Genomic DNA, 21,447 nt, shown 5'->3' with positions numbered 1-21,447 from the left:
GAATTAAATCGGTTAAACACAATGGATATTTCCAAGCAAAGATGGCCCCAATTTGCAATTTATCAATCAATGTGACTGATTTTATTTTGGGGTTAAGTGAAGGAGAAAGGCATCTCACGGGTCTTCTGAGTGACCTCTTTTAATTTTGAGCACTCTTATTGTGTAGCTCAGATCACCAATCGAGCATACACTTGTGAATTTTTAGGCTGGAGGTTGAAAAAATCTCAATTTAGTTTTATTTCTCAAAATTCATCATGAAATCTCCAATGAGTAAGAATAAAGAATGAAATGTACATAAATATACACAAAGCAAAAATTGTCCAAAAACTTTATTGCTGAAAAAGTTTGAAACAAAATTCCTCATTCAATTATGATATAAATGAGAAAAGAGAAACTTGTAAAGGGCTCCACATATACACTTTTCATCTCCTTTTCTTTTGGAACAAAATGTATTAACAAATCAAATAAACAGAATTTCCCTTTGAAAAATAATTACAAAATCTCTCAGAGGCTTTAGCGTAGAGCTTCCAGATAGATCATTTATGTTTCCATTGTAGGATCTGCCCAAATAACACTTGCAGTTTTGACACTTTATTAGATCGGAAGTGCCATCAGATATAGAAAAATATTTTCCCTTTATTGAAGTATTTTTATGAATGCAGGGAAGGGGGAAAACAAAAGAAAAATACCCTGAATTAGCAAGCAAGATTATAAAATCAGTATGCATGTCCTATGGGGGAACCCTTTTATGCCAAGGGTAGGCCTAGCATGAAAATGCAATCCTCTAGGGTAGGCACTATACCATACCTGATGGATCTGATCAACTCATTGAGTGAAAAATAATTTTGAAGAATTTGGTCAATTGGAGAGACGAAAGACATTTGTCAAAATAAGGACAATGTCCGAATAGATTGATCACCTTTGATTTGCAAGACGCACGGGTTTGACCTTGACGAACTTCCTATCGAAGAGATTGGAATTCGTTTGATAAAATTTCCTCAGTAAAGCGCGGGTCAAAACCCCAACTGATCAAATGTCTAGATGCAATGGATGTTTTTCTCAAAAATCGACTAGATTTCCCCATTTGAAATTTGACATTGAAACCCTAATTAGTCAAATGGGTTGAATGAAAGTGACCATTTATTTAAAATCGACCGGATTACCCTAAAAAAGGAACGGGTCAAATGAATTTGAGCGAAATTTAAAAATTTACTCAAAATGACCGAATCATCCTAAAAAAGGAACTTGATCGAATGAAATTGAAAATTTTATTCAAAATGGACCGGATCATCCTAAAAAATGAAATTCAAAATTGACCAGATCGCCCTAAAAGGGTAAACTGGTCAAATGAATCGGACGAAATTGATGATTTATCGAAAATCGACAAAATTGCCCTAACTAATCAAATGAATTGAATGACATTGGTGATTTATTCGAAAATCGACTAGATTGCCCTAAAAATGAATAAATTGATAAAATGGACTGGATGAAATTGATGAATGAAATGGTTCAATGGATTGAATGGAATTGGGAGCTTATTTAAAAATCAAGCTATCCACTGGTAGTTTCAAAAATTTATTACGAAGCATTAGCCTATGAGCCTTCTAAAATCAAATTTTGGCCTTAATTCATTTATCGTCTCAATAGGAGGAATTATTTGTGAATTTCTTCAAATTAATGTCCTTTGCGCAAGGGATTTTTACCAACTTTGATAAAATGGCCAAAAAGTGATTATTAGACGCTCATATTCCAAAAATCGCTCTTATGAAGACGATCGGATCCTACCTTACCTTGTGCACTACCCCTTTGGATGGTACAAAATGTAAACGTGCAAGTCTCGTTGGATTATATATCCGAGACATAGGGTGGTTTATTCCTAGCACGGGATCGCCTAAATGGCATTCCCTTTCTAGGGTTTATGCATGATGCCATTTTATTAAAGCAGAAAAATATGCAATTCGAAATGAAACATGACCTAAGGAACCCTTTATCTGCCAGGATAAGCCTAAAATGGTATGGCATTATTAACAAAATATACCACAATTTTCAAACGTGCAATAGCCTAATCTACAAGGGTAGATCCTAAAAGGAGGTCATGCCAGACCTTTTATCTCTTAATGTTTGTGAATGCAAAAGACAAAAGACAAGGAAACGTGAGTTCAACACATAATCACATAACACATTTGGACAATTAGATAATATAAAAAGCAACGAAGACAGATAAGGAAAGAGGGGTGGGACCCCTCCCCTCGTGAATAGTGTTTCCTAATTTAGGTTAAGGTCGACTCTACCCTAGGCAATTCTAATATGGATGTATGAGGTTGGGGTTCGCTAATGCATCTAAACTCGATAAGCTCAGGTCCCCGAGCCTTCAGACTTAGAAACCAAGGGTCATCAATCCCAAAGTTCTTTGTCGGTGGCTCGAGCGATTCCCGAAACACCGCTACGCACACATCGTGTCACGGCTACGTGTTTGAGTGAATCTATAAAAAATCCTCAACCTTCGACTAAAAGCTAAAGGCTATCAACCCAAAGCTTAGAGCGGAAGATTGAGTGACCCATTGGATCATGCTACACACACATCGTGTCGTGATCACATGTCCAAATGGATCGCCTAAAATCCTAATAGGGTGGAGTGGCGTGACAAGCCACTAAAAGAAAAATAAAAGAGGGATAAATAAATAAAACGGATGCACGTATGCTAGTGCTCGTTTGGAGGGGAGGGATCGAGAACCAACACGAGGCTCTAAGGTGATGCCCCCCACCCAAATGCAATGCAAGCGCGAGATAAACAAGTAAACATACATCCAATCAACCAATCATACATTCGTGACCGAGGGAGGCAAAGGGTCCTAAAAAGGAAAATACAACCCTAATATCCAAAATGTAATGCATAAAAGGGGTAGAAAAAGGAAAAGAATGGCTAAATCAAATGCTTGGACCCACTTAGGATGTCCCCAGTGGAGTCGCCAAGTTGTCGCGCCCCATTTTTTGATATGTGGTGAAGTGTGTGGTAGTGTGTGTGAGATATGTATGTGAACGTGTGAAAGTGAAAATAAAGGCCGTGGGATTGTGAAATGTGACGGTTTGGCCAAATAAAGTTCAAAAGGATTTTTTGTATGAAAAATGGAGTGGCCACTTGGTATAGAGTTAGGGTGTACCAAGTCACCCAAAAATGGTTTTTGTTTTTGAACGAAAAAGTAAACAAACCCTTTTAAAACTTTTAGGTCTACGTAACCAAAGAAAGGGATCGGGGGTCACATTTGATAAGGGAGAAGGCAAAGGCAAAGCCTAAGGCACTCCCTTACCCTAGCCAAAGCTAGTTGCGTGACTTAGCCTCATGATTCCTAATTTTTCTACCCAAAGTATGTATCGCGTGTTGGATATGACTATATGAATGCAAAAACCTAGACCTAGGGGGACATGGGGGAAATTTCTCTTCAAAGGTTGAGTGGTGCCAATCACATTAATTGTGAATCCCAATAATGATCCTTTGGAGAGGTCACATGTGACAGCCCCACCTTCCCCTAAGGCGAACCAAAGGGGTTAGCGGACTGCCTGCCCAGCTCTCGCCAGGACTAACGGTTAAGTTTACGTCGATCTATTACGTTTCGGAACTTACCATTGCGCGGAAACAATTCAAAATCACAAAAATAATAAAAAACGAAAATCGAAGCCGAAATTTATCCAAACCACGGCCAAGCATATATGTACATTGGAAATCAACATTTACAAGCCAAACGGCCTACCAAAATATCCATCTAGTTCATACAAGTGCAATTAGGCCAATACAAGCCATCCATTAAAGAAGTACATATTCGGTTTGCCTATCAAAAGGAAATGAACCCGTTACACATTAGGGTTTCATTTCAAGAGCTATACAAAAGACATTTACAAGCTCAATTTGGCAAATGACTATCCAATCCATTCACAAAAGTAGTTATATCCCTGTAAGGAAAACAAATAACACGGAATGAGCTAAAACCCAGTGGTATACTACTACATTAGCAACCAAAGTCACATAAGCATAACCAATCACTTAAAGTACACCATAAGCAATGGAGTAAAATGATAAAAGGATACAGTCGGCTCTCAAGAGCCCATTTCCACACTTGCAATCTTGATCCAACCTCATTGACTCTCCGTCAATGTTACAAGTACCAAACCGTAGACCACCCTTTACTTCCACTTCCTTCCACCCAACATACCCCAACCGGGCCCGCACTCCATTTCAGTAGCTTTTGGTAATACTCGAGTATACCGGAACCAAGGGTCTCATTACCACAAGGTTCCCCAGTACAGTCCCCGTGGCATGACAATTTTCACGACCAAGCCCTCGCCGGCTCGATCCAATTGACTACCAAACGGGGTTGAGCTCAGTGATACAGTAAAGCCGTTGGACAATCGTCCCAAACGACACCAATTCAGTTTCCATACATGGAATTCAGTATCTCATATAACAAATGCAGTATTTCAGTAAAACGGTAAATAGCTATAAAGGAAATTACAAGGGGTGAGGGCGGTCAAGTACACCCCCACCTCAATCATTTCCAATAACCAAATAAGCCTTCAAGGCAACAATTCACATAGCACGAAGTCACATTGTAACAAATAAGTGAGTAGTATACTCACCAAGCAAGTAAATGGTGTTTCATGCACCACGATCACCAAGACGTCGTGAGCTACCGTCACGCCCTAGAACATGTAACACATATAATAAGACTCCACACCGAGCCATAAACAACACCAATTCACAACCCCAATAGGGTTTTATAAACATATACAAGCATGATAGCAAACCAGAAATTAAGAGAGGGCTTTAACTTAAGCCTTGATAAGAAAACCGGATTTGACCTCATAATGCGGTAATGGCACAACTCTCACTACAATTATCGGATGGGGGTGTAAGACCCACCATTTCGAAGCCAAGAAACAGAGCTACAACAATGTAGAAGGTCACTCAATCCAGTTCCTAACACAACTATGTCAAATATGCAAAATACTATACCAGAATCACCAAAACAGGTTTGCAAAACACAGAAAACTGTAATCGGTATATCTCAGTTCATACAAGTCCAAATGCCGAAATTCCAAAGGCATAAGTTAGCTAAGACATCCAGCTACATTTCATCAGAAGACACCAACTCCAAAATCCAAACCAATTCCACTCAAAATGGCCAATTACTATCGTAGTTTTCGCATTCTGATCAAAGCAGAACAGCTACAGTAATTTCGTCATATATCACTCTACACTAATCCAAATGACCTGAAATTTTACAGGCACCTCAAACACATCAATACCTACAACTTTCATGTTTTGAGCAAAGTCTAATTCGGCCTCTAACCCTATGATCTAAAACCGGACAGAATTGGGGATTTTCAAACCCTAACTTTTCACAATGCACTCCAAATCCAAAATTAGTTGTATTTATCCACATTTCACACCCACTAGAGTCATTATAGGCCATTGCCAATCATCATAATCAACCACACCATCATAATCCAATTAAACCAGAAAAATCATCAATAAAATAAAAACTTCACCAAATCACTTCAAACCAAGATAAAAACCAGAAATTTCAGCACTCTAATCACTAATAAGCATAACATAAGCATCATTAGGTGTAGTAGGGTGTTTCAAGCCTCACTTACCAAGAAACAAGAGAGATGAAGATGTTGAACACCTTAGCTCTTCAAACAAACTTCACCAAACAACTTACTAGCACTAGAAGGAAGGATTTTATGGAGTGAAATCTAGTCTAAGCTTTTGTTTATGGAAGATTGAAGCTTATGGAAGCTTGAAAGTTGGAGAAATTCCTTTCTTCTTTGCAAGGAGAGGGCCGGCCATAAGAGGTAAGAAAATGGTGATTTTTGTGCATTTTTTTATATTTAATCCTTTGGTCAAAAAAGTCAAAAATGTGAATAGTATTTCTTAAAGTCCACCCAATCATATTGTGACACTTGTCACACTCATTAATGCATTCTTATCTTTCTTTTTCCCTCTCACATCAATCACTTCACACATTCTACTTATCTCTTAACACCCGATAAATTTTACACAGTATCCGAAACTTAACCTTATTGGCCGAATTTTTCCGAACTTTTCGCACTAGTGGGTCCCACATCCACTATTTACTCTTAATTTTCTAAAATTTCACCAATGCTAGAAAAATCATCTTAAAACTATAATTGCTCATAAAATCCACCCAGATAATATTTCTAAGCCAGAAACGCAAAAATTATGCAATTAAGGGAACTAAAATCCTAGGAAAATGATTAGGGTTTTACGGGTTCTCACACTCTCTCCCCCTTAAAAGAATTTCGTCCTCGAAATTCCTTATCATTGACTACTCTGAGATTAAATTGAGCTTTATACTTTGCTAACAAATCTGTGCCCCTTCACTGGCCAGGTTCAGTAAATTCTTACCTTCCACGTCCTCCAATGGGTCAAAGCCTTGATGTTGTTCTAAGGAGTACACCCGAGAGGACACTTTTGATCCATCCTTGTCCCCCTTCGACCGGTCAGGGTGGGTCGTGGTTGGTGGCAGAGTCCCTTGCCGCTCGCGCAGGCGAGCTGGACAGTTAGCAATTTGATGTTCGGCACTCCCACAGAGCAAGCATTTTCCTCCTTTCCTCCAGCAATTGTCCTCCGAGTGGTTTAATTTTCCGCAATACCCGCAGGGTCCGCGTGCTGCAGAAGCTGAGCCTCCTCTTGACGGCCTCTCTGGTGACATTCCCGGCATCCTCACTCCTCCCGTTCCCCGCCCAAATTTGGGAGGGATACTTTCATCCTCCTGTCCCGAATTGTCTCCAGGAAATCCTCTCTTTTTCGCCTGAAAGTTTTTCACCTGGAGCCTAGCATTCTCTACCCGTTGTGCCTTTTCCACTGCTTCACTGAAGGCATTAATTTGGGCTGCCGCGAGGTCTTTCTGGATTTCTACGTTCAGGCCCTGGACAAATCGCCGTATTCTTCGTTGCTCGGTCAAGACCAACTCAGGCGCAAACTTGGATAAGCGGGTAAATTGACTTTCATATTCCGCCACAGTTTGAGCCCCTTGGCGGAGCCTAATGAACTCGTCCTCCTTCCTCTCCTGGACTAGAGGAGGGAAAAACTTTGCATTAAATTCTCGGATGAAGTTCACCCAAGTCCTCGGCGTCTGCTCCCGTTCCCATTTCTGCCTAATTACGTTCCACCAGGAACGGGCTGCCTCCTCAAGCTGAAACACGGCAAAAGTCACTTGCCGTTCGTCAGGGTAGTGTAGGGCTGCAAATATATCCACCATCTTTTCAAGCCATCTTTCGGCAACGTCTGGGTCGGGTCCCCCAACAAACTTTGGCGAAGCGAACTTTTGGAATCGTTCGAGAGCTCTGTCTTCGCTCTCGTTATGGTTACCAGGGTTTCCAGGGTTAGGGTTTGGGTTTTGGCCCTGCTGTTGCACTACTTGTGCTAGTAAGTTTGTCATTTGCTGCATAGCAGCAGCTATTTGCACACTAGGGTTTACTTGCGGTTCCAAATTGGGTCCAGTAGAGGTTTCCCCCGTACCCCTAACCGGTGTGGGTTGCCTACCCCTGCGTCCACGGCCTCGACCACTTCGGGTGCCTTCCATCAATCTAAGTCAATCTAGGTCATCAAAAATATACTGTTAAAGGGCACCTAACCCTTCCTTCCGTAACACCAGACAGGAACAATGAAACAGGAATAAGTAACTCAAACAATTACCGCGAAGAGCATTTAAACACATAACACGTATACATAGATCACATAACCAGGTTAAGCAATTATACGGAACAGTCAGTCAAGTACATACGAAGTCATTCCACGAAACAAAAGGGTCTTCCAAAAGTACTATAGACACCTAGGTCCCAAGTACAAAAGAACTCACGAAAAGCTTTCCCCCTTCTAGGGCTTCGTCCAAATATTTATATCTTAATCAAGGTCGATCACGCTTAACCACACCCGAACAAACCACACGAAGTTCCATAGAATCGCCTTTCTAGTTCACCAAATCCTTTCTAACCTAGGCCCTCATATCTTTCGTATCCGGGCGCAAGAATCTCGTCTAAGATAATTCACATCTCGAGCCGGCCGGTCCCAAGAGTAAACCATCCTTATTAAAGATTCCTACCCGACATACATACCTAGCTTCCTCGAGTCCCATGATAATGATTCGTACATTTATCACATGCCCGGTTCATAACTTATGCTCAAACGAGCACTTAAACATATTCATGAAATTAGGACCACAACACCACTTGGCCCAGTCTCACTTCGCGCAGAGACCACGCGACGTGGCTCTGATACCACCTGTGACAGCCCCACCTTCCCCTAAGGCGAACCAAAGGGGTTAGCGGACTGCCTGCCCAGCTCTCGCCAGGACTAACGGTTAAGTTTACGTCGATCTATTACGTTTCGGAACTTACCATTGCGCGCAAACAATTCAAAATCACAAAAATAATAAAAAACGAAAATCGAAGCCGAAATTTATCCAAACCACGGCCAAGCATATATGTACATTGGAAATCAACATTTACAAGCCAAACGGCCTACCAAAATATCCATCTAGTTCATACAAGTGCAATTAGGCCAATACAAGCCATCCATTAAAGAAGTACATATTCGGTTTGCCTATCAAAAGGAAATGAACCCGTTACACATTAGGGTTTCATTTCAAGAGCTATACAAAAGACATTTACAAGCTCAATTTGGCAAATGACTATCCAATCCATTCACAAAAGTAGTTATATCCCTGTAAGGAAAACAAATAACACGGAATGAGCTAAAGCCCAGTGGTATACTACTACATTAGCAACCAAAGTCACATAAGCATAACCAATCACTTAAAGTACACCATAAGCAATGGAGTAAAATGGTAAAAGGATACAGTCGGCTCTCAAGAGCCCATTTCCACACTTGCAATCTTGATCCAACCTCATTGACTCTCCGTCAATGTTACAAGTACCAAACCGTAGACCACCCTTTACTTCCACTTCCTTCCACCCAACATACCCCAACCGGGCCCGCACTCCATTTCAGTAGCTTTTGGTAATACTCGAGTATACCGGAACCAAGGGTCTCATTACCACAAGGTTCCCCAGTACAGTCCCCGTGGCATGACAATTTTCACGACCAAGCCCTCGCCGGCTCGATCCAATTGACTACCAAACGGGGTTGAGCTCAGTGATACAGTAAAGCCGTTGGACAATCGTCCCAAATGACACCAATTCAGTTTCCATACATGGAATTCAGTATCTCATATAACAAATGCAGTATTTCAGTAAAACGGTAAATAGCTATAAAGGAAATTACAAGGGGTGAGGGCGGTCAAGTACACCCCCACCTCAATCATTTCCAATAACCAAATAAGCCTTCAAGGCAACAATTCACATAGCACGAAGTCACATTGTAACAAATAAGTGAGTAGTATACTCACCAAGCAAGTAAATGGTGTTTCATGCACCACGATCACCAAGACGTCGTGAGCTACCGTCACGCCCTAGAACATGTAACACATATAATAAGACTCCACACCGAGCCATAAACAACACCAATTCACAACCCCAATAGGGTTTTATAAACATATACAAGCATGATAGCAAACCAGAAATTAAGAGAGGGCTTTAACTTAAGCCTTGATAAGAAAACCGGATTTGACCTCATAATGCGGTAATGGCACAACTCTCACTACAATTATCGGATGGGGGTGTAAGACCCACCATTTCGAAGCCAAGAAACAGAGCTACAACAATGTAGAAGGTCACTCAATCCAGTTCCTAACACAACTAGGTCAAATATGCAAAATACTATACCAGAATCACCAAAACAGGTTTGCAAAACACAGAAAACTGTAATCGGTATATCTCAGTTCATACAAGTCCAAATGCCGAAATTCCAAAGGCATAAGTTAGCTAAGACATCCAGCTACATTTCATCAGAAGACACCAACTCCAAAATCCAAACCAATTCCACTCAAAATGGCCAATTACTATCGCAGTTTTCGCATTCTGATCAAAGCAGAACAGCTACAGTAATTTCGTCATATATCACTCTACACTAATCCAAATGACCTGAAATTTTACAGGCACCTCAAACACATCAATACCTACAACTTTCATGTTTTGAGCAAAGTCTAATTCGGCCTCTAACCCTATGATCTAAAACCGGACAGAATTGGGGATTTTCAAACCCTAACTTTTCACAATGCACTCCAAATCCAAAATTAGTTGTATTTATCCACATTTCACACCCACTAGAGTCATTATAGGCCATTGCCAATCATCATAATCAACCACACCATCATAATCCAATTAAACCAGAAAAATCATCAATAAAATAAAAACTTCACCAAATCACTTCAAACCAAGATAAAAACCAGAAATTTCAGCACTCTAATCACTAATAAGCATAACATAAGCATCATTAGGTGTAGTAGGGTGTTTCAAGCCTCACTTACCAAGAAACAAGAGAGATGAAGATGTTGAACACCTTAGCTCTTCAAACAAACTTCACCAAACAACTTACTAGCACTAGAAGGAAGGATTTTATGGAGTGAAATCTAGTCTAAGCTTTTGTTTATGGAAGATTGAAGCTTATGGAAGCTTGAAAGTTGGAGAAATTCCTTTCTTCTTTGCAAGGAGAGGGCCGGCCATAAGAGGTAAGAAAATGGTGATTTTTGTGCATTTTTTTTATATTTAATCCTTTGGTCAAAAAAGTCAAAAATGTGAATAGTATTTCTTAAAGTCCACCCAATCATATTGTGACACTTGTCACACTCATTAATGCATTCTTATCTTTCTTTTTCCCTCTCACATCAATCACTTCACACATTCTACTTATCTCTTAACACCCGATAAATTTTACACAGTATCCGAAACTTAACCTTATTGGCCGAATTTTTCCGAACTTTTCGCACTAGTGGGTCCCACATCCACTATTTACTCTTAATTTTCTAAAATTTCACCAATGCTAGAAAAATCATCTTAAAACTATAATTGCTCATAAAATCCACCCAGATAATATTTCTAAGCCAGAAACGCAAAAATTATGCAATTAAGGGAACTAAAATCCTAGGAAAATGATTAGGGTTTTACGGGTTCTCACACTCTCTCCCCCTTAAAAGAATTTCGTCCTCGAAATTCCTTATCATTGACTACTCTGAGATTAAATTGAGCTTTATACTTTGCTAACAAATCTGTGCCCCTTCACTGGCCAGGTTCAGTAAATTCTTACCTTCCACGTCCTCCAATGGGTCAAAGCCTTGATGTTGTTCTAAGGAGTACACCCGAGAGGACACTTTTGATCCATCCTTGTCCCCCTTCGACCGGTCAGGGTGGGTCGTGGTTGGTGGCAGAGTCCCTTGCCGCTCGCGCAGGCGAGCTGGACAGTTAGCAATTTGATGTTCGGCACTCCCACAGAGCAAGCATTTTCCTCCTTTCCTCCAGCAATTGTCTTCCGAGTGGTTTAATTTTCCGCAATACCCGCAGGGTCCGCGTGCTGCAGAAGCTGAGCCTCCTCTTGACGGCCTCTCTGGTGACATTCCCGGCATCCTCACTCCTCCCGTTCCCCGCCCAAATTTGGGAGGGATACTTTCATCCTCCTGTCCCGAATTGTCTCCAGGAAATCCTCTCTTTTTCGCCTGAAAGTTTTTCACCTGGAGCCTAGCATTCTCTACCCGTTGTGCCTTTTCCACTGCTTCACTGAAGGCATTAATTTGGGCTGCCGCGAGGTCTTTCTGGATTTCTACGTTCAGGCCCTGGACAAATCGCCGTATTCTTCGTTGCTCGGTCAAGACCAACTCAGGCGCAAACTTGGATAAGCGGGTAAATTGACTTTCATATTCCGCCACAGTTTGAGCCCCTTGGCGGAGCCTAATGAACTCGTCCTCCTTCCTCTCCTGGACTAGAGGAGGGAAAAAATTTACATTAAATTCTCGGATGAAGTTCACCCAAGTCCTCGGCGTCTGCTCCCGTTCCCATTTCTGCCTAATTACGTTCCACCAGGAACGGGCTGCCCCCTCAAGCTGAAACACGGCAAAAGTCACTTGCCGTTCGTCAGGGTAGTGTAGGGCTGCAAATATATCCACCATCTTTTCAAGCCATCTTTCGGCAACGTCTGGGTCGGGTCCCCCAACAAACTTTGGCGGAGCGAACTTTTGGAATCGTTCGAGAGCTCTGTCTTCGCTCTCGTTATGGTTACCAGGGTTTCCAGGGTTAGGGTTTGGGTTTTGGCCCTGCTGTTGCACTACTTGTGCTAGTAAGTTTGTCATTTGCTGCATAGCAGCAGCTATTTGCACACTAGGGTTTACTTGCGGTTCCAGATTGGGTCCAGTAGAGGTTTCCCCCGTACCCCTAACCGGTGTGGGTTGCCTACCCCTGCGTCCACGGCCTCGACCACTTCGGGTGCCTTCCATCAATTTAAGTCAATCTAGGTCATCAAAAATATACTGTTAAAGGGCACCTAACCCTTCCTTCCGTAACACCAGACAGGAACAATGAAACAGGAATAAGTAACTCAAACAATTACCGCGAAGAGCATTTAAACACATAACACGTATACATAGATCACATAACCAGGTTAAGCAATTATACGGAACAGTCAGTCAAGTACATGCGAAGTCATTCCACGAAACAAAAGGGTCTTCCAAAAGTACTATAGACACCTAGGTCCCAAGCACAACAGAACTCACGAAAAGCTTTCCCCCTTCTAGGGCTTCGTCCAAATATTTATATCTTAATCAAGGTCGATCACGCTTAACCACACCCGAACAAACCACACGAAGTTCCATAGAATCGCCTTTCTAGTTCACCAAATCCTTTCTAACCTAGGCCCTCATATCTTTCGTATCCGGGCGCAAGAATCTCGTCTAAGATAATTCACATCTCGAGCCGGCCGGCCCCAAGAGTAAACCATCCTTATTAAAGATTCCTACTCGACATACATACCTAGCTTCCTCGAGTCCCATGATAATGATTCGTACATTTATCACATGCCCGGTTCATAACTTATGCTCAAACGAGCACTTAAACATATTCATGAAATTAGGACCACAACACCACTTGGCCCAGTCTCACTTCGCGCAGAGACCACGCGACGTGGCTCTGATACCACCTGTGACAGCCCTACCTTCCCCTAAGGCGAACCAAAGGGGTTAGCGGACTGCCTGCCCAGCTCTCGCCAGGACTAACGGTTAAGTTTACGTCGATCTATTACGTTTCGGAACTTACCATTGCGCGCAAACAATTCAAAATCACAAAAATAATAAAAAACGAAAATCGAAGCCGAAATTTATCCAAACCACGGCCAAGCATATATGTACATTGGAAATCAACATTTACAAGCCAAACGGCCTACCAAAATATCCATCTAGTTCATACAAGTGCAATTAGGCCAATACAAGCCATCCATTAAAGAAGTACATATTCGGTTTGCCTATCAAAAGGAAATGAACCCGTTACACATTAGGGTTTCATTTCAAGAGCTATACAAAATACATTTACAAGCTCAATTTGGCAAATGACTATCCAATCCATTCACAAAAGTAGTTATATCCCTGTAAGGAAAACAAATAACACGGAATGAGCTAAAGCCCAGTGGTATACTACTACATTAGCAACCAAAGTCACATAAGCATAACCAATCACTTAAAGTACACCATAAGCAATGGAGTAAAATGGTAAAAGGATACAGTCGGCTCTCAAGAGCCCATTTCCACACTTGCAATCTTGATCCAACCTCATTGACTCTCCGTCAATGTTACAAGTACCAAACCGTAGACCACCCTTTACTTCCACTTCCTTCCACCCAACATACCCCAACCGGGCCCGCACTCCATTTCAGTAGCTTTTGGTAATACTCGAGTATACCGGAACCAAGGGTCTCATTACCACAAGGTTCCCCAGTACAGTCCCCGTGGCATGACAATTTTCACGACCAAGCCCTCGCCGGCTCGATCCAATTGACTACCAAACGGGGTTGAGCTCAGTGATACAGTAAAGCCGTTGGACAATCGTCCCAAATGACACCAATTCAGTTTCCATACATGGAATTCAGTATCTCATATAACAAATGCAGTATTTCAGTAAAACGGTAAATAGCTATAAAGGAAATTACAAGGGGTGAGGGCGGTCAAGTACACCCCCACCTCAATCATTTCCAATAACCAAATAAGCCTTCAAGGCAACAATTCACATAGCACGAAGTCACATTGTAACAAATAAGTGAGTAGTATACTCACCAAGCAAGTAAATGGTGTTTCATGCACCACGATCACCAAGACGTCGTGAGCTACCGTCACGCCCTAGAACATGTAACACATATAATAAGACTCCACACCGAGCCATAAACAACACCAATTCACAACCCCAATAGGGTTTTATAAACATATACAAGCATGATAGCAAACCAGAAATTAAGAGAGGGCTTTAACTTAAGCCTTGATAAGAAAACCGGATTTGACCTCATAATGCGGTAATGGCACAACTCTCACTACAATTATCGGATGGGGGTGTAAGACCCACCATTTCGAAGCCAAGAAACAGAGCTACAACAATGTAGAAGGTCACTCAATCCAGTTCCTAACACAACTAGGTCAAATATGCAAAATACTATACCAGAATCACCAAAACAGGTTTGCAAAACACAGAAAACTGTAATCGGTATATCTCAGTTCATACAAGTCCAAATGCCGAAATTCCAAAGGCATAAGTTAGCTAAGACATCCAGCTACATTTCATCAGAAGACACCAACTCCAAAATCCAAACCAATTCCACTCAAAATGGCCAATTACTATCGCAGTTTTCGCATTCTGATCAAAGCAGAACAGCTACAGTAATTTCGTCATATATCACTCTACACTAATCCAAATGACCTGAAATTTTACAGGCACCTCAAACACATCAATACCTACAACTTTCATGTTTTGAGCAAAGTCTAATTCGGCCTCTAACCCTATGATCTAAAACCGGACAGAATTGGGGATTTTCAAACCCTAACTTTTCACAATGCACTCCAAATCCAAAATTAGTTGTATTTATCCACATTTCACACCCACTAGAGTCATTATAGGCCATTGCCAATCATCATAATCAACCACACCATCATAATCCAATTAAACCAGAAAAATCATCAATAAAATAAAAACTTCACCAAATCACTTCAAACCAAGATAAAAACCAGAAATTTCAGCACTCTAATCACTAATAAGCATAACATAAGCATCATTAGGTGTAGTAGGGTGTTTCAAGCCTCACTTACCAAGAAACAAGAGAGATGAAGATGTTGAACACCTTAGCTCTTCAAACAAACTTCACCAAACAACTTACTAGCACTAGAAGGAAGGATTTTATGGAGTGAAATCTAGTCTAAGCTTTTGTTTATGGAAGATTGAAGCTTATGGAAGCTTGAAAGTTGGAGAAATTCCTTTCTTCTTTGCAAGGAGAGGGCCGGCCATAAGAGGTAAGAAAATGGTGATTTTTGTGCATTTTTTTTATATTTAATCCTTTGGTCAAAAAAGTCAAAAATGTGAATAGTATTTCTTAAAGTCCACCCAATCATATTGTGACACTTGTCACACTCATTAATGCATTCTTATCTTTCTTTTTCCCTCTCACATCAATCACTTCACACATTCTACTTATCTCTTAACACCCGATAAATTTTACACAGTATCCGAAACTTAACCTTATTGGCCGAATTTTTCCGAACTTTTCGCACTAGTGGGTCCCACATCCACTATTTACTCTTAATTTTCTAAAATTTCACCAATGCTAGAAAAATCATCTTAAAACTATAATTGCTCATAAAATCCACCCAGATAATATTTCTAAGCCAGAAACGCAAAAATTATGCAATTAAGGGAACTAAAATCCTAGGAAAATGATTAGGGTTTTACGGGTTCTCACACTCTCTCCCCCTTAAAAGAATTTCGTCCTCGAAATTCCTTATCATTGACTACTCTGAGATTAAATTGAGCTTTATACTTTGCTAACAAATCTGTGCCCCTTCACTGGCCAGGTTCAGTAAATTCTTACCTTCCACGTCCTCCAATGGGTCAAAGCCTTGATGTTGTTCTAAGGAGTACACCCGAGAGGACACTTTTGATCCATCCTTGTCCCCCTTCGACCGGTCAGGGTGGGTCGTGGTTGGTGGCAGAGTCCCTTGCCGCTCGCGCAGGCGAGCTGGACAGTTAGCAATTTGATGTTCGGCACTCCCACAGAGCAAGCATTTTCCTCCTTTCCTCCAGCAATTGTCTTCCGAGTGGTTTAATTTTCCGCAATACCCGCAGGGTCCGCGTGCTGCAGAAGCTGAGCCTCCTCTTGACGGCCTCTCTGGTGACATTCCCGGCATCCTCACTCCTCCCGTTCCCCGCCCAAATTTGGGAGGGATACTTTCATCCTCCTGTCCCGAATTGTCTCCAGGAAATCCTCTCTTTTTCGCCTGAAAGTTTTTCACCTGGAGCCTAGCATTCTCTACCCGTTGTGCCTTTTCCACTGCTTCACTGAAGGCATTAATTTGGGCTGCCGCGAGGTCTTTCTGGATTTCTACGTTCAGGCCCTGGACAAATCGCCGTATTCTTCGTTGCTCGGTCAAGACCAACTCAGGCGCAAACTTGGATAAGCGGGTAAATTGACTTTCATATTCCGCCACAGTTTGAGCCCCTTGGCGGAGCCTAATGAACTCGTCCTCCTTCCTCTCCTGGACTAGAGGAGGGAAAAAATTTACATTAAATTCTCGGATGAAGTTCACCCAAGTCCTCGGCGTCTGCTCCCGTTCCCATTTCTGCCTAATTACGTTCCACCAGGAACGGGCTGCCCCCTCAAGCTGAAACACGGCAAAAGTCACTTGCCGTTCGTCAGGGTAGTGTAGGGCTGCAAATATATCCACCATCTTTTCAAGCCATCTTTCGGCAACGTCTGGGTCGGGTCCCCCAACAAACTTTGGCGGAGCGAACTTTTGGAATCGTTCGAGAGCTCTGTCTTCGCTCTCGTTATGGTTACCAGGGTTTCCAGGGTTAGGGTTTGGGTTTTGGCCCTGCTGTTGCACTACTTGTGCTAGTAAGTTTGTCATTTGCTGCATAGCAGCAGCTATTTGCACACTAGGGTTTACTTGCGGTTCCAGATTGGGTCCAGTAGAGGTTTCCCCCGTACCCCTAACCGGTGTGGGTTGCCTACCCCTGCGTCCACGGCCTCGACCACTTCGGGTGCCTTCCATCAATTTAAGTCAATCTAGGTCATCAAAAATATACTGTTAAAGGGCACCTAACCCTTCCTTCCGTAACACCAGACAGGAACAATGAAACAGGAATAAGTAACTCAAACAATTACCGCGAAGAGCATTTAAACACATAACACGTATACATAGATCACATAACCAGGTTAAGCAATTATACGGAACAGTCAGTCAAGTACATGCGAAGTCATTCCACGAAACAAAAGGGTCTTCCAAAAGTACTATAGACACCTAGGTCCCAAGCACAACAGAACTCACGAAAAGCTTTCCCCCTTCTAGGGCTTCGTCCAAATATTTATATCTTAATCAAGGTCGATCACGCTTAACCACACCCGAACAAACCACACGAAGTTCCATAGAATCGCCTTTCTAGTTCACCAAATCCTTTCTAACCTAGGCCCTCATATCTTTCGTATCCGGGCGCAAGAATCTCGTCTAAGATAATTCACATCTCGAGCCGGCCGGCCCCAAGAGTAAACCATCCTTATTAAAGATTCCTACTCGACATACATACCTAGCTTCCTCGAGTCCCATGATAATGATTCGTACATTTATCACATGCCCGGTTCATAACTTATGCTCAAACGAGCACTTAAACATATTCATGAAATTAGGACCACAACACCACTTGGCCCAGTCTCACTTCGCGCAGAGACCACGCGACGTGGCTCTGATACCACCTGTGACAGCCCTACCTTCCCCTAAGGCGAACCAAAGGGGTTAGCGGACTGCCTGCCCAGCTCTCGCCAGGACTAACGGTTAAGTTTACGTCGATCTATTACGTTTCGGAACTTACCATTGCGCGCAAACAATTCAAAATCACAAAAATAATAAAAAACGAAAATCGAAGCCGAAATTTATCCAAACCACGGCCAAGCATATATGTACATTGGAAATCAACATTTACAAGCCAAACGGCCTACCAAAATATCCATCTAGTTCATACAAGTGCAATTAGGCCAATACAAGCCATCCATTAAAGAAGTACATATTCGGTTTGCCTATCAAAAGGAAATGAACCCGTTACACATTAGGGTTTCATTTCAAGAGCTATACAAAATACATTTACAAGCTCAATTTGGCAAATGACTATCCAATCCATTCACAAAAGTAGTTATATCCCTGTAAGGAAAACAAATAACACGGAATGAGCTAAAGCCCAGTGGTATACTACTACATTAGCAACCAAAGTCACATAAGCATAACCAATCACTTAAAGTACACCATAAGCAATGGAGTAAAATGGTAAAAGGATACAGTCGGCTCTCAAGAGCCCATTTCCACACTTGCAATCTTGATCCAACCTCATTGACTCTCCGTCAATGTTACAAGTACCAAACCGTAGACCACCCTTTACTTCCACTTCCTTCCACCCAACATACCCCAACCGGGCCCGCACTCCATTTCAGTAGCTTTTGGTAATACTCGAGTATACCGGAACCAAGGGTCTCATTACCACAAGGTTCCCCAGTACAGTCCCCGTGGCATGACAATTTTCACGACCAAGCCCTCGCCGGCTCGATCCAATTGACTACCAAACGGGGTTGAGCTCAGTGATACAGTAAAGCCGTTGGACAATCGTCCCAAACGACACCAATTCAGTTTCCATACATGGAATTCAGTATCTCATATAACAAATGCAGTATTTCAGTAAAACGGTAAATAGCTATAAAGGAAATTACAAGGGGTGAGGGCGGTCAAGTACACCCCCACCTCAATCATTTCCAATAACCAAATAAGCCTTCAAGGCAACAATTCACATAGCACGAAGTCACATTGTAACAAATAAGTGAGTAGTATACTCACCAAGCAAGTAAATGGTGTTTCATGCACCACGATCACCAAGACGTCGTGAGCTACCGTCACGCCCTAGAACATGTAACACATATAATAAGACTCCACACCGAGCCATAAACAACACCAATTCACAACCCCAATAGGGTTTTATAAACATATACAAGCATGATAGCAAACCAGAAATTAAGAGAGGGCTTTAACTTAAGCCTTGATAAGAAAACCGGATTTGACCTCATAATGCGGTAATGGCACAACTCTCACTACAATTATCGGATGGGGGTGTAAGACCCACCATTTCGAAGCCAAGAAACAGAGCTACAACAATGTAGAAGGTCACTCAATCCAGTTCCTAACACAACTAGGTCAAATATGCAAAATACTATACCAGAATCACCAAAACAGGTTTGCAAAACACAGAAAACTGTAATCGGTATATCTCAGTTCATACAAGTCCAAATGCCGAAATTCCAAAGGCATAAGTTAGCTAAGACATCCAGCTACATTTCATCAGAAGACACCAACTCCAAAATCCAAACCAATTCCACTCAAAATGGCCAATTACTATCGCAGTTTTCGCATTCTGATCAAAGCAGAACAGCTACAGTAATTTCGTCATATATCACTCTACACTAATCCAAATGACCTGAAATTTTACAGGCACCTCAAACACATCAATACCTACAACTTTCATGTTTTGAGCAAAGTCTAATTCGGCCTCTAACCCTATGATCTAAAACCGGACAGAATTGGGGATTTTCAAACCCTAACTTTTCACAATGCACTCCAAATCCAAAATTAGTTGTATTTATCCACATTTCACACCCACTAGAGTCATTATAGGCCATTGCCAATCATCATAATCAACCACACCATCATAATCCAATTAAACCAGAAAAATCATCAATAAAATAAAAACTTCACCAAATCACTTCAAACCAAGATAAAAACCAGAAATTTCAGCACTCTAATCACTAATAAGCATAACATAAGCATCATTAGGTGTAGTAGGGTGTTTCAAGCCTCACTTACCAAGAAACAAGAGAGATGAAGATGTTGAACACCTTAGCTCTTCAAACAAACTTCACCAAACAACTTACTAGCACTAGAAGGAAGGATTTTATGGAGTGAAATCTAGTCTAAGCTTTTGTTTATGGAAGATTGAAGCTTATGGAAGCTTGAAAGTTGGAGAAATTCCTTTCTTCTTTGCAAGGAGAGGGCCGGCCATAAGAGGTAAGAAAATGGTGATTTTTGTGCATTTTTTTTATATTTAATCCTTTGGTCAAAAAAGTCAAAAATGTGAATAGTATTTCTTAAAGTCCACCCAATCATATTGTGACACTTGTCACACTCATTAATGCATTCTTATCTTTCTTTTTCCCTCTCACATCAATCACTTCACACATTCTACTTATCTCTTAACACCCGATAAATTTTACACAGTATCCGAAACTTAACCTTATTGGCCGAATTTTTCCGAACTTTTCGCACTAGTGGGTCCCACATCCACTATTTACTCTTAATTTTCTAAAATTTCACCAATGCTAGAAAAATCATCTTAAAACTATAATTGCTCATAAAATCCACCCAGATAATATTTCTAAGCCAGAAACGCAAAAATTATGCAATTAAGGGAACTAAAATCCTAGGAAAATGATTAGGGTTTTACGGGTTCTCACACTCTCTCCCCCTTAAAAGAATTTCGTCCTCGAAATTCCTTATCATTGACTACTCTGAGATTAAATTGAGCTTTATACTTTGCTAACAAATCTGTGCCCCTTCACTGGCCAGGTTCAGTAAATTCTTACCTTCCACGTCCTCCAATGGGTCAAAGCCTTGATGTTGTTCTAAGGAGTACACCCGAGAGGACACTTTTGATCCATCCTTGTCCCCCTTCGACCGGTCAGGGTGGGTCGTGGTTGGTGGCAGAGTCCCTTGCCGCTCGCGCAGGCGAGCTGGACAGTTAGCAATTTGATGTTCGGCACTCCCACAGAGCAAGCATTTTCCTCCTTTCCTCCAGCAATTGTCCTCCGAGTGGTTTAATTTTCCGCAATACCCGCAGGGTCCGCGTGCTGCAGAAGCTGAGCCTCCTCTTGACGGCCTCTCTGGTGACATTCCCGGCATCCTCACTCCTCCCGTTCCCCGCCCAAATTTGGGAGGGATACTTTCATCCTCCTGTCCCGAATTGTCTCCAGGAAATCCTCTCTTTTTCGCCTGAAAGTTTTTCACCTGGAGCCTAGCATTCTCTACCCGTTGTGCCTTTTCCACTGCTTCACTGAAGGCATTAATTTGGGCTGCCGCGAGGTCTTTCTGGATTTCTACGTTCAGGCCCTGGACAAATCGCCGTATTCTTCGTTGCTCGGTCAAGACCAACTCAGGCGCAAACTTGGATAAGCGGGTAAATTGACTTTCATATTCCGCCACAGTT

General features: G+C 41.8%; 4 long non-coding RNA genes across 4 annotated transcripts; all 4 read right to left on the bottom strand.

The window, feature by feature from the left end:
• Positions 1–3,657: 3,657 nt before the first annotated feature.
• Positions 3,658–4,938, bottom strand: LOC140038107 (uncharacterized). The gene is made up of 2 exons (XR_011841917.1): positions 4,633–4,938; positions 3,658–3,948 (listed from the first exon to the last, which is right to left on the bottom strand). It is a non-coding gene; the product is annotated as an uncharacterized lncRNA (long non-coding RNA).
• Positions 4,939–8,456: 3,518 nt separating this feature from the next.
• On the bottom strand, positions 8,457–10,061 carry LOC140038106 (uncharacterized). The gene is made up of 2 exons (XR_011841916.1): positions 9,432–10,061; positions 8,457–8,747 (listed from the first exon to the last, which is right to left on the bottom strand). It is a non-coding gene; the product is annotated as an uncharacterized lncRNA (long non-coding RNA).
• Positions 10,062–13,256: 3,195 nt separating this feature from the next.
• LOC140038105 (uncharacterized) lies at positions 13,257–14,861 on the bottom strand. The gene is made up of 2 exons (XR_011841915.1): positions 14,232–14,861; positions 13,257–13,547 (listed from the first exon to the last, which is right to left on the bottom strand). It is a non-coding gene; the product is annotated as an uncharacterized lncRNA (long non-coding RNA).
• Positions 14,862–18,056: 3,195 nt separating this feature from the next.
• Positions 18,057–19,661, bottom strand: LOC140038104 (uncharacterized). The gene is made up of 2 exons (XR_011841914.1): positions 19,032–19,661; positions 18,057–18,347 (listed from the first exon to the last, which is right to left on the bottom strand). It is a non-coding gene; the product is annotated as an uncharacterized lncRNA (long non-coding RNA).
• Between the last annotated feature and the right edge of the window lie 1,786 nt (positions 19,662–21,447).

Source organism: Coffea arabica, chromosome 3c, assembly GCF_036785885.1.
Source record: "Coffea arabica cultivar ET-39 chromosome 3c, Coffea Arabica ET-39 HiFi, whole genome shotgun sequence".
In the NCBI taxonomy this organism is placed as follows: Eukaryota; Viridiplantae; Streptophyta; class Magnoliopsida; order Gentianales; family Rubiaceae; genus Coffea; species Coffea arabica.
This window is presented reverse-complemented; position numbering and strand designations above follow the sequence as displayed.